The sequence below is a fragment of the Arachis stenosperma genome, chromosome 10 (genome assembly GCF_014773155.1).
Source record: "Arachis stenosperma cultivar V10309 chromosome 10, arast.V10309.gnm1.PFL2, whole genome shotgun sequence".
Lineage (NCBI taxonomy): Eukaryota > Viridiplantae > Streptophyta > Magnoliopsida > Fabales > Fabaceae > Arachis > Arachis stenosperma.
The window spans coordinates 115326609-115337455 of record NC_080386.1 but is presented as its reverse complement, the minus strand read 5'-3'; the positions used below and the strand labels follow the sequence as shown (position 1 = coordinate 115337455).

The following is a 10847-nucleotide window of genomic DNA, read 5'->3' as shown; positions in this document are numbered from 1 at the left end:
GAGGACTTGGTCCAACCTTTGATCAAAGTTGACCCTTCTAGTGTAAGGATGCTCATCTCCTTGCATCATAGGCAAGTTGAACGCCACCCTCACACTTTCCGGACTAAAATCCAAGTATTTCCCCCGAACCATAGTAAGATAATTCTTTGGATCCGGGTTCACACTTTGGTCATGGTTCTTGGTGATCCATGCATTGGCATAGAACTCTTGAACCATCAAGATTCCAACTTGTTGAATGGGGTTGGTAAGTACTTCCCAACCTCTTCTTTGGATCTCATGGCGGATCTCCGGATATTCACCCTTTTTGAGTGAAAAGGGGACTTCGGGGATCACCTTCTTCAAGGCCACAACTTCATAGAAGTGGACTTGATGCACCCTTGAGAGGAATCTATCCATCTCCCATGACTCGGAGGTGGAAGCCTTTGCCTTCCCTTTCCTCTTTCTAGAGGTTTCTCCGGCCTTGGATGCCATAAATGGTTATGGAAAAACGAAAAAGCAACGCTTTCACCACACCAAACTTAAAATGTTTGCTCGTCCTCGAGCAAAAGAAGAAAGAAGAGAGGAGAAGAAGAAGAAATGAGGAAAAGGGAGATGGTGGTGTATTCGGCCAAGGAGGTGGAGAAGTGGTGTTTAGGTAGTGGAAAATGAAGGGGTAAAGAGGGGTTTATATAGGAAAGAGGGGGATGAGGGTTCGGCCATTTGAGGGTGGGTTTGGGAGGGAAAGTGGTTTGAATTTGAAGGGTGAGGTTGGTGGGGTTTTATGAAGGATGGATGTGAGTGGTGAAGAGAGAGATGGGATTTGATAGGTGAGGGGTTTTTGGGGAAGAGGTGTTGAGGTGATTGGTGAATGGGGGAAGAAGAGAGAGAGTGATGGTAGGGTCCTGTGGGGTCCACAGATCCTGTAGTGTCAAGGAAAAGGCATCCTTGCACCAAATGGCATCAAAATCCACGTTTTGAGCCTTTTCTGGCGTTAAACGCCGGGCTGGTGCCCATTCCTGGCGTTTAACGCCAGGTTTTTGCCCTTTACTGGCGTTTAACGCCAGTCTGGTGCCCCTTTCTGGCGTTAAACGCCCAGAATGGTGCCAGACTGGGCGTTAAACGCCCAACAGCTAGCATTACTGGCGTTTGAACGCCAGCTTCTTCTCCTCCAGGGTGTGCTGTTTTTCTTCCTGTTTTTCATTTTGTTTTTGCTTTTTTTTTTCATTATTTTTGTGACTTCTTATGATCATCAACCTACAAAAAAGATAAAATAACAAAAGAAAATAATTAATTATAAATCATTGGGTTGCCTCCCAACAAGCGCTTCTTTACTGTCATTAGCTTGACAGAGGACTCTCATGGAGCCTCAGAGATGCTCAGAACCGTGTTGGAACTTCCCAACACCAAACTTAGAGTTTGATTGTGGCCTCCCAACACCAAACTTAGAGTCTGACTGTGGGGGCTCTGTTTGGCTCTGTTTTGAGAGAAGCTCTTCATGCTTCTTCTCCATGATGACAGAGGGATATCCTTGGGCCTTAAACACCAAGGATTCTTCATTCACTTGAATGATCAACTCTCCTCTATCAACATCAATCACAGCCTTTGCTGTGGCTAGGAAGGGTCTGCCAAGGATGATGGACTCATCCATGCACTTCCCAGTCTCTAGGACTATGAAATCAGTAGGAATGTAATGGTCTTCAACCTTAACCAGAACATCCTCTACAAGTCCATAGGCTTGTTTTCTTGAGTTGTCTGCCATCTCTAGTGAGATTTTTGCAGCTTGCACCTCAAAAATCCCTAATTTCTCCATTACAGAGAGGGGCATGAGGTTTACACTTGACCCCAAGTCACACAAGGCCTTCTTGAAGGTCATGGTGCCTATGGTACAAGGTATAGCAAACTTCCCAGGATCCTGCCTCTTTTGAGGCAATTGCTGCCTAGACAAGTTATCCAGTTCTTTGGTGAGCAAAGGGGGTTCATCCTCCCAAGTCTCATTTCCAAATAACCTGTCATTTAGCTTCATGATTGCTCCAAGGTATTTAGCAACTTGCTCTTCAGTGACATACTCATCCTCTTCAGAGGAAGAATACTCATCAGAGCTCATGAAAGGCAGTAGTAAGTCCAAGGGAATCTCTATGGTCTCAGTTTGAGCCTCAGATTCCCAAGGTTCCTCATTGGGGAACTCATTGGAGGCCAGTGGACGTCCAGTGAGGCCTTTCTCAGTGGCGTTCACTGCCTCTTCTTCCTCCCAGAATTCGGCCATATTTATGGCTTTGCACTCTCCTTTTGGATTTTCTTCAGTGTTACTTGGGAGAGTGCTTGGGGGAAGTTCAGTAATTTTCTTGCTCAGCTGACCCACTTGTCCTTCCAAATTCCTAATGGAGGATCTAGTTTCAGTCATGAAACTTTGAGTGGTTTTGATTAGATCAGAGACCATGGTTGCTAAGTCAGAGGTATTCTGCTTAGAGCTCTCTGTCTGTTGCTGAGAAGATGATGGAAAAGGTTTACCATTGTTAAACCTGTTTCTTCCACCATTATTATTGAAACCTTGTTGAGGTCTCTCTTGATTCTTCCATGAGAGATTTGGGTGATTTCTCCATGAAGAATTATAGGTGTTACCATAGGGTTCTCCCAGGTAATTTACTTCTTCCATTGAAGGGTTCTCAGGATCATAAGCTTCTTCCTCAGATGAAGCATCCTTAGTACTGTTTGGTGCATTTTGCATTCCAGACAGACTTTGAGAAATCAGATTGACTTGTTGAGTCAATATTTTATTCTGAGCCAAAATGGCATTCAGAGTGTCAATTTCAAGAACTCCTTTCTTCTGACTAGTCCCATTGTTCACAGGATTCCTTTCAGAAGTGTACATGAATTGGTTATTTGCAACCATTTCAATCAGTTCTTGAGCTTCTGCAGGCGTCTTCTTCAGATGAAGAGATCCTCCAGCAGAGCTATCCAAAGACATCTTGGATAGTTCAGAGAGACCATCATAGAAAATACCTATGATGCTCCATTCAGAAAGCATGTCTGAAGGACATCTTCTGATTAATTATTTGTATCTTTCCCAAGCTTCATAGAGGAATTCTCCATCCTTCTGTCTGAAGGTTTGAACTTCCACTCTAAGCTTACTCCATCTTTGTGGTGGAAAGAACTTTGCCAAGAAGGCATTGACTAGCTTTTCCCAAGAGTCCAGGCTTTCTTTAGGTTGAGAGTCCAACCATATTCTAGCTCTGTCTCTCACAGCAAAAGGGAATAGCATCAGTCTATAGACCTCAGGGTTAACCCCATTAGTCTTGACTGTGTCACAGATTTGCAAGAATTCAGCTAAGAACTGATGAGGATCTTCCATTGGAAGTCCATGGAACTTGCAATTCTGTTGCATTAGAGAAACTAATTGAGGCTTAAGCTCAAAGTTGTTTGCTCCAATGGCAGGGATAGAGATGCTTCTCCCATAGAAATCAGGAGTAGGTGCAGTAAAGTCACCAAGCACCTTCCTTGCATTGTTGGCATTGTTGTTGTTTTCGGCGGCCATTTGTTCTTCTTCCTTGAAGAATTCGGTCAGGTGCTCTAAAGAGAGTTGTGTTTTGGCTTCTCTTAGCTTTCGCTTCAAGGTTCTCTCAGGTTCAGGATCAGCCTCAACAAGAATGCCTTTGTCTTTGCTCCTGCTCATAAGAAAGAGAAGGGAACAAGAAAATGTGGAATCCTCTATGTCACAGTATAGAGATTCCTTTAGGTGTCAGAGGAAAAGAAAAATAGAAGAAAGAAGAAGGAGAATTCGAACTTGATCAGATATAGTTCGAATTGTGCATTAAGAAGGAGTGATACTCCATAAATAGAAGGATGTGAAGAAGAAGGGGGGGATAATTTTCGAAAATTAATTAAAATATTTTGAAAACATTTTTGAAAAACATTAATTGATTTTCGAAATTAAAGGTAAGAAAGAAATCAAGTGATTTTTGAAAAAGATTTTGAAATTAGAAATTAAAAAGATTTGATTGAAAACTATTTTGAAAAAGATGTGGTTAAGAAGATATGATTGAAAAGTTATGGTCAAAGAGATGTGATTGAGAAGATATGATTTGAGAACAATTTTAAAAGATATAATTTGAAAACAATTTGAAAAAGATTTGATTTTTAAAAATTAATGTTCCTTGTATGAAGACCGCTTCCCACTTATAACCATCTTTTTGAGGCCATGCTTTAACAACCTAAATCTTTTGAGCATCACAATAGTAGAAGCAAATCGAGTAGTAGCAACATTAAGCAACTTCAATGTATTAAATTCATTGAAAATAGATAACCTCATATGATGATTAACAATGAATTTTTTTATAAAAGAAGCATCTTCAATAATTTGAGTAATCCATGAGCATTCTTGATAAACAAAATTATTCTTCTCTGAATTCTTAGCTGCACAAATGTCCTTTAAAGCAAGGTTGAGAGTATGAACAATACAAGGATTCCAATAAACAAATGGAAATCTAGCTTCAATTAATAAACCAGCCGCTTTACAAATTGGCGCATTATCAGTCACAATCTGCACTACATTTGAGAGACCGACTTCTCTTATCACATCTCTTATTTGCTTTGCAACATAATCCTTGTCTTTGATCTCATTTGAACAATATACAACTTTCAAAAACATAGGCCAACTTTCAGTTACAGCCATAAAATTAAGAAGAGGCCTCCTTTGGAGATCACTCCATCCATCACTTACAATGCTCACTCCATTTCCACTCCATGAATTCTTAGTAGGTTCTAACATTCTCTCCACATGTTGCTTCTCTTTCTCAAGCAAAGTTGTCCTCAATTTATTATATCCAGGAGGAATATAACCATCAATATAATTATTAGTAGCATAGAAAAAGCTTTAACAAAATACGGATTTTTTGCTAGATGAAAAGGCAATCCAGATAAAAAAAATATTCTAGCAATATGTAAATCTAGAGTCTCCCTTCCATTCACATTAAAAGCTTTTTCTAAAGGTCCAATAGCTCTTCTTTTTCTTGAATCAAGTTCACTTGCATTAGATAAGGGTGGAAGAGGAATTGACTTAGCCTTTTTACTTTCATGCAACAATGTACTTTCACTATCAAGTTTTTTAAGTTCTTCAAGCTTTGTTGATGTAACTTTTGTACAAAATCTAATTCCTTTTCCTGAAATCTTCAATAAATATGCTCTTACTCTAGTATAGGAACAACTGAATAAAACCTTGCAAAATTTACATTGAAATTCAAGATTTCTACCCCCCTTCAATTTTATCTTTCCTTGTTACAAATTTTTATAAAGGCTTATCAATACTTTCTTCAAAATTGTTTTGGACACTCTCTGAACTCATCTCTCACAATCCTACAATAATTTAAGAACCAAAATTATTTTTTTTACAATTTAATTTCTTGAGCAAAATAGAACAAAAAAAAGCATAAAGCGAAAACAAAACTAAAGAAAATTATTATATAATAGTAGCTAGGCTTGTTCAGAAAAACCAAAATCTAGCCTCAAAAGTCACTTAGTCTCTTTTATCACAAATAACACCTAAAACATTTCTCTTTTTCCTACACAAAGCTTGAACTCTATAACTTAGATATCTCTATTTCTTTAGTATTTATTATTATAGACCCAACATACTCAATCCATTTAACTTGCAGTATGGTCTGAGTTCGTCTTGGTGTCTTCCTTACCAATACACACTCTATACATTGTGTTATTTCCACCACACAAAATCTTTAGTGCATCTAAATCTTATAGTCACAACTATCGCTTTATTTCAATTTTTTTAGTCAATTGATACAGGATATTAAGGAGTATCTTGTAAACTACATAATTAAACAGTCTAGGAATAATTGCCAATGCACACACTGTCCTTTGTGTTATTTCACTTATATGTAATGCCTGAAAAATAACGCAGGTCAATTCCCACATGATGACTTGATGAGTTATAATACAGACAGAAATGTTAGACAATTTAATTCCAGAAGCAAAAACAAAACAAAACCAAACCAAGGAGATGCACAAACAAAATAGAAATTCAAAATCAAATGGAAGCACAAAACTGAAAAAACAAATCAGAACCAAAGAGAAGCACAGAGGACCAGAACAAAATAGAAATACAGAACCAGAAATTGATTGATGAAAGAATAAACATTCTCCCTTACTTGAAATGGAGGATGCAGAAGAGCACGGCAGAAGAGCACGAGAGTGGGGCAACGGTCACGGTAGAAGTGGCGACCGGGGAGGCGGTGAACACGGCAGCAAGAACTGGAGCAACGACAACAACAAGTGGTGGCTGAAGAAGCAGTGAACGGCAGCGAACAGCAATGACAAGCACCGCAGAAGAAGTGGCGGCAGTAAAGAGAAGATGCTGAGATTAAGAGTGAGTGGGTGTGGAGAGGGACGATGAACATTCACGTCAGTGACGACTAGAGGTGGCGGCGATGACTAAAGGTGGCGATAGACTGGCGGTGAGGAGAGGGTGAATGGGTGTGGAGGAGCCACTGAGCCCGAGACAGGTTTGGGGGTGGAGGTGGAAAGTTAGGTTTTTATTTTTTAACTTTTGTCAAAATGAAAGGGTTAAAACTGAGGAGAGCTTTCCAAAATGCAATTGGGCTGTGTCCGGCTGATTTTTTTGTTTTTTTTGAACAGGACACATTTGGACACGGGAGACACGTGTGTCAGACGAGTGTCTCCTGCGTCGTGTCCGAAATGTGTCCGACACGCTGACACTGTAATTAAACAAAGTATCCGTGCTTCATAGATTTGATTCGACTAAAAAAATTATAGAAACTAAAAAAAATTACAAAAACCAAAAAGTTATATATATATATATATATTATTACTTAATAATACATTATTAAATTAAAAATAATTAATTTATGTAATAATTCTTAAAAAAATCACAAATCAAACCCTTATCACTAACTCCGATACCATAATTTAATCAATAATTTGGTAAAATACCTAACAAAATCCTAAAGTCACAAAAAAATATGAAAAACAGTGAAAAACTATACCAAATCCTAATTAGAAACTTTATTACATTAATTTAATCAATAATTTCATAAACTATTTAACAAAAAAATCCTAAACTCACATAAAATTCTTAATAAAATTTAAAAACTATGCCAAAATTATCTTTCTTGGTGGCTGCACAATGCTGGAGGCATGGTGGTACTAGTAGTGATGGCGACTCCAACGGCAGTGGCCACCAAGAACAGCGGCGGTGTTTCCAACCTTCCCAGTGGTGACCGGCAGCTCCAACAACGAGAACGACTAGCGGCAGCGACACCAGAGGCTCTGTCAGGTGATGTCGACGCCGGCAGCACCTCCGCCAATGAGATAATTCGAGAGGAGGGAGAGAGAGATCTTCACAGAGGAGAGAGTGCAAGAGAAGAGAGAGAGTGAACTCGGACAAGTAAAGGAGGAAGGGTTCGTAACCAATGTTACTCCGACAGTAAATTGATCAAATATAGCGTTTCACTAAAGTGATTTACCGTCAGCAAAATCTGACGGCAAAATCAACGGTAAAGTTGGTGCCCACAAATCAATATTTCGCGTTAGTCATCATCAACATATTTAGCATCGAAATATAAAATCTGACGGTAAATGGTGTGGAATTTTGAATATCCACAAACTGACCGGCAAGTGCACCAGGTCGTACCAAGTAATACCTTAGGTGAGTGAGGGTCGATCCCACGAAAATTGATGGACTAAGCAACAATGGTTGAATTCCTTAGGCAGGCAAGCAAAAAGTGATGTTTTAGATTTCAAAAGTAGTAAATAGTGATTCAGAGAATTAGAAAGCAAATAGTGGGTTTGGTGTAGAATATATGAGAGAAAATAGTTAAGATATCGGAGATGTTTATTCTTCCGGATTAAGTTTTCTTACCAACTAATTTAATCATGCAGGATTCATTTCATGGCAAATTGTCAGTGACTAAAGCCTAATGTCTTAGTGATTTAGTCTCCTCTAACTTAGTTAACCGCCAATGTCTTGGTCACTTAATTTCGATTGGAGGGTTAAGTTCAATTCTAGTTTATCGCCACAAAAACCCTAATTACTGAGATATAATAAAAGATTATATGTCACGTATTCCGTTAAATCCAAGTAATTAGCAATTTAAGAGGAATTTACTTTCAAGCTGGTGTTCAAGTGAGATAACTCTTCCAAGAATCACAAGAATGCATATAGAATAAGGGTTATTCTTCCGATCTACCCAGATTCATAAGATGAAAAACGAAAGTAATCCTTGAAACTGAATCAATACATTAATTAAAATAGAACAGTAATAATCTTAATCCATAGAAATAAATAGAGCTCCTAACCTTAATCAAGGAGATTTAGTGGCTCATGTTTAGTGAGAAAACTAGGATTCAGAAAATGTAAAAGTGCGAAAGTGAGAAGATCTCCCTCAAGGGTGAATCTTTTTCCTTTTATATCTAACCTAATTTGATTTAAACTAAAATAAAATAATAAATTCTAAAGCTAAAAGATTTTTTCTGTGATTAAAAATAACTAAAATAAAATAAAATAGAGTAATAAAATGCTGAATCCAACTAAAGATGCTCATTTGATGAAGTGAGATCCGGCTCGTTGGCGCTAAACTCTAGATCTAGCATTTAGCGCCCTTGTGGGTAGAAGGCTCCCTTTCGATTCTGAGTTCCTGGCACTAAACTTCAAGTTTGGCGTTTAGCGCCCCAATGGGCAGAGGGCTTCCATGCGTTTCTAAGCTCCTGGCGCTAAACGCCCAAGTCCGCGTTTAGTGCCAGCTTGGCAGCTTCCAATTCTTTTCTTTTCTTGCACACAAACTCTACCAAATTGATCCAAATTTTACCTGAAATAATTAAAACACCAAAGCAACTCAAAGTATGTTCAAAGAGGTTTCAAACACTAAAATTTAATTAAAACTCAGTAAATTCTGACTTAAATAAACAAAAAATAATGGAAAGATGCTCACGCATCAGTAAACATTTCGATGGTAACTCCAACGGTTCTCAGAATTTTTCTTGTAGTGAAATATCACTATCTGGTTGCTTTTTTATCACAAAAACCCACCTACAGCCGATGACTTTGGCAATAGGAGGTGGTGTTTCAAGAGTCCAAGTCTGTGTTTGATGTAGAGCTTTAAGCTCATCAAACATGGCTTGTTTCCAATATAGAGTTTGAATAGCTTGACTCACAGAAGTAGAAATGTTGCTTACTAAATCTAATGACTGAGTTTCCTGAGCAGTAAGGATTCAGGGTTTAATAGCAGCAGTCTTTGATATGGTCTACATTGGATGGAAATTAGTTGAAAATTTGGTTTTTGGTGAACTTCCAAATTGAATTTCAAGACTTTCAATAAGAATGTTATTTGTGTGCAAAGCTGTATTAAACTAATTTTTATTAAGACATGTCATAGGAATAGGTTCTTTTATAATTTAGGGTGATGTATGTGAGAATGCAAGAATAGGTGTATGAATAGATGAATTAGTATTATCTGAACTTAGTGAATGAGATGAAGATTGATTTGAAAAATTATCTAAGGGGATGCTAGTTGTAGTAGAGTCAGGATGAATAGGTAAAACCAAGGGCATTTAAGGAAAATATTGTGTAGGAAGAAGGTTTAGAGGTTGAAAAGAGTGTGGAATATGGGAATTTATTCTCATAAAAAAGAACATGGCATGTGATGATGACTTTTTCATATTTAAGTAAACACTTATATCTTTTGTGGTTTGGAGCATAACCAAGAAAGATAGACAAATCGGATTTAAAATCAAATTTGTTGGAGGAGTATGGTTTGAGGCATGAATAGCATGCACAACCAAATACTCTCAAGAAGGAATAGTCTGGTTTATGGTAATGCAACAGCTCATAAGGGGTGAGATTGTTAGTGTTTGGTGAGGGAAGTCTGTTAATAACATATGTTACTAAGAAGAATGCATCATCCCAATGAATCAAGGAAAGAGAGGCATGAGCAAGAATAGCCAATCCCATTTCAGTAATATGCCTATGCTTGCGGTTAGCATGCCCATTTTGCAAATGGGTATAAGGGCAAGAAAACCTGTGAGTGATGCCGTAAACAACAAGAAATTCACTGAACTGTCATGATAGATATTCTCTTCTATGATCAGTTTGGATGGCTTTGATTTTCAAATCTTTAAGGTTTTTAATGTTAGCTTTAAATTGAAGAAAAGCTTAAAAAGTTTGTGATTTCGTTTGAAGAAGATAAACACATTTATATCGGGTAAAAGCATCAACAAATGAAACATAGTAGTTGAATCCATATTAAGAGGTCATTGGTGCTACACACCATAAATCAGAATAAATCATCTCCAAAGAAGCATGGAAATTAAAAGAATCAAGAAAGAAAGACAATAAGTGCATCTTGGCTTTGCAAAAAAATTCACATAAGCTTGCTTTATTATCTTTAAAAGAAAAATTCAGATTACATTGTCTCATTACATTCATAGCAGTATTTGAGGCACAATGACCAAGCCTATCATGCCATAAAGTATATGAATCAAATTTAGCAGTAAGAGCTTTTGTGAGAGTATTAGAAACATGATAATTTTTGGATTCACAATTAGATTTTGAACGAAGTACAACAACCCTGTTAAACTGATTAATACCATGTCTAGGAGTTTCTCGAAGAAGAATCTCCTTGCTTCCCCAAGATTTAGCCAAGTATTTATCAACAATGAACTTATGAACACTTAGAAGGTTTTGTGCAATGTCAGAAGAATGAAATAATGAGAATAAGATAAATTTGTGATGAATGTAAAGATTCACAAGATAAGAATATCCATAATTAGAGATATAATTACCTATCCTATTACCTAAGAGAATTTGTTCATTTCCATTATATTCAAGTGAAGCTATTAGGTGACTA

The 10847-nt window shown here is 37.6% G+C and overlaps 1 non-coding gene across 1 annotated transcript; it reads left to right on the top strand.

The window, feature by feature from the left end:
• The first annotated feature begins 2998 nt into the window (after window positions 1-2998).
• Window positions 2999-3106, top strand: LOC130958566 (small nucleolar RNA R71). The gene has a single exon (XR_009077679.1). It is a non-coding gene; the product is annotated as a small nucleolar RNA R71 (small nucleolar RNA).
• Window positions 3107-10847: the final 7741 nt, after the last annotated feature.